We start from the raw sequence: 3,388 nt of genomic DNA on the forward strand, positions 1-3,388 counted from the left end.
TAGCCAGGAGGCTGTTTGCTGTGATGAAGGGCTGTCTGGTGCTCCTGCACTTTACTCACTGCCCTGCAGCTCAGATTTGGCATTAGACCTCACAGCTGTGTGAGTGATCGGTGGGTTAGTTAGTTGTGTGTTTATCTGTGTGGGTGTAAACACAATAAACACAACACTGTAATTATCAAATCAATACAAACTTTTTTCCATGTGAAAACACACACAGAAGCTTGTGTGTGTTTTATCCCCAAAATTGGACGACTACCATATTCCAACGACCCTTTAGGGCAAAACTACGCTACAGTTTGCTCGTACCTGAGCAGCCGATACCCGTGTCCATTCATTTAAATCAAAGTACAGCCGTGGAAGATATTACACTACATCTCTGTACTTTTCAAAGACCTAAACTTATATGACAATGCAGTTACAGTGATTGTTACTGTCATTAACAATCTTGGTAACATTAATAAATCCGACTTTGAGTTTCCCTCCCACATTTGTCGGGGGGGGGGGGGGGTGTCAGCACAATCTGCTGGCAGTTCACTCTATTGCTGGAGAACAGTTTCCAAAATTATACAGAGTCACGTAAAAGAATTGCTTCAACAATCCAACAGTCTGTTCATGTGTAATTAGTACTTTTGTCATTTGATTCTCAGAAAGGTTTTTTACTGTCTTCATGGACCACCTTGCTGTTTTATAGCGACAGTTGGGTGTAAAGTTGTCACTCCTCATATGTGGTCTTTAAAAAGTGTGTTTGTGTGTGTGCGTGTGTGTGTGTGTGCATGTGTGTGGAGCCACTTTCCAAGGGGAAATTGTTAGCAAATAGCCTCCAACTGCTGACCTTTTAGCTCTGCAAACACCGAAGGCCTCTCCCCGCATCCCCTTCACTCCACTCAACCACCACACCTCAAACACCCTCCCACTCTCTTAAAATTCACCTGCACAACAACCCCCGGGCTTCTCATCCTTCTACTGCTCCCCTCTCTTCCTTTCTCCCCCTTTCTATCTTGCTTCTAGTCACTTAGACGTTTCCATACCTATTCATCATTCCCTCTCCCGCCCTGTCTGTGTCTCCTTCACACACAGAGAGTCATTCCTGAGTGGGTAAATAGAGTAAATTGGGGCTGACCCCCAGGGTTAGCAGAGGCCATGCTCTCTTTTCATGTCAAAGCCATCTGAAGGCTGATTGGTTGATTGCAGTGCTCTCCGCTTCCAAAAGGCTCCCTTGTGCTGCTCTAATTGCCCTATCATGTGCACATACACATTCACATACTTAACACACTTATGCACACAAGCATGCACATAGATGCAGATACACACACACACACACACACACACACACACACACACACACACACATTCTTACAGCCAAATGACTTAATTGGTGTTAATTGCATAATGACAGTAGTGAATTGGACCGGGGTCAGAGGTGACATAGGTTTGAGTGGGTACGGTGATGGAGAAAGGATGTTGAGAAGATGTGCGAGGAAAGTTCACACTTCAAGAACAAAGCACAGCAAACTTCATTCCTGAGTAGATTCAAATAAAACAACACAAGACTACAGCAGATACCTGTGCAGACACAGTATGTGTCATTTAAGTAGATCGGTGTGATTTGATGGGAAAAAGAGTTTTTTTCAAACACAGGTAAGGTTGGAAAACATCTAATACATCTGGCAAGGTATTCCAGCAGCTGGAGCCAAAAAAGCTGAGTCCTGCTCCAGCAGCGTTTGCTTTGACTCTCAGAACTGTTAGTCTCAGAAGAACGGAGCCAGAACACTTAGCACTTCATACTAAGTGAAGTCAGACAGGTATTATGGAACAGCAGGGCTATGTAGGACCTTATAAACTGGAAGTTTAAATTTGCTGTCAATTATGTTACTATGTGGTAGCCAAAACAGGGATTTGAAAAATTCATTCTTTTTATCCCTCTGGCAGCAACATTAGGTCACCATGGCCTTTATACATTGACCAGTAAAGAGAGCGTTATAGTAGCGCAACAAGGAGAAAAATGCATGTATAGGTTTTTTGGTATGTGCTTGAGACTTTATAGCTTAGCTACAGAATGATACAAAAATAAAGCTTTTTGTTGAGCTTGCATGACACGAGCGGCTTATATTTTTGACCCCTGCAGTGCTTAAAGAAACAAGCTCCACCAAAGCTTTTACATGTTTCACGACACGTTCAGAAGAGAGAGCACAGAAACCTTGTTCTAGCTTTAGATAGGATGCTAGCCATTCTGGGACTGCACTACCTACTTGATATTCATTACAGCGACTAACTGAAGAAGAGAATACTGGAGACTGGCCAATATAGCAATATTAGCCTGTATTTCTTTTTCTTCACAACTCTAACACAAGCAATCCTTGATCTGATTGCAAAGTTGGCACACAGCAGCCTTTTGTGATGTAGCGGGATGCTCTATATGCGTAACACAAGGATTCAATTTGACTCAGCCCACATCTCTAAGTGTGTGTGTGAACGCGCTTAACTATAGCAGTGCAGTATGTGTGTGTGTGATTGCCCGGGCAGCTGAAAGGGGTCTATTGGTGAAAACGTTTAAGTCATCATCATTAGAGAGTTGTTGGTACAGAGCTATGTTTTACTGAAGGACGTAATTGGCCGTCATAGTGCTGTGTAATCTTCTCATATTCTATGAAAACAGTCAAAGCTATTGGCCATAATGGCCTGTTTAAGGTGGGACCTTCCCATGTTAAACATTCAGCATCCCAGCGCGATATGGATGGGGACTGAATGAAAAAGGGAGACGAATACCAGCAGTCATATGCTCTGCCTCTGTGCTGTACCATGCACACGTATTTCCCTTTATTTTATCTCATATAAAAATACTGAATGGTCACATGTGTATATATATATACACATATATATGTATATACTAATAGATTTTGAACCTGATTTTAAGTGGATTGGGTGATTTCAAAACCAGAGCTTTCTCAAATGGAAACAATGTTGCTCCTGAGACCACCCGGGATTAATTTCTCTTTGTGAAAATGTTATTGTGTGTATGTCTGTGTGCTTTTGTGTGCGTGCCTAGATTCTGCTGCAAGTAAATGAGTATAACCGTGCACACACAACTGTGTGTTTTTCTTCCAAGTGTGTTTGTGTGTCCTGGTGTGTGGGAATTACAGAATTCCCCCATCCTTCTGTTTATAGGAGGGAGTGAAAAGTGATGGAAGGTATGGAGAGGGCCCGTGATGACATAGCCTTATGTTCAGCCCTCTGGATGTGGGCCACTCTATATTGGATCTATCTATCACGAGGCTTCACTTGAAATCTGCATGCTTCCTATACCATTCGTAGCTTGATGTTCACTGTACATGTGTTAGTCTCATCAGTGTTTTACTCATATGGTACATGTCACGTTCATACTTGTAAT

The sequence above is a fragment of the Diplotaxodon limnothrissa genome, linkage group LG20 (assembly GCF_057381915.1).
Source record: "Diplotaxodon limnothrissa isolate DT_005_m linkage group LG20, D_limnothrissa_male_GT1.1, whole genome shotgun sequence".
NCBI classification, from domain to species: domain Eukaryota; kingdom Metazoa; phylum Chordata; class Actinopteri; order Cichliformes; family Cichlidae; genus Diplotaxodon; species Diplotaxodon limnothrissa.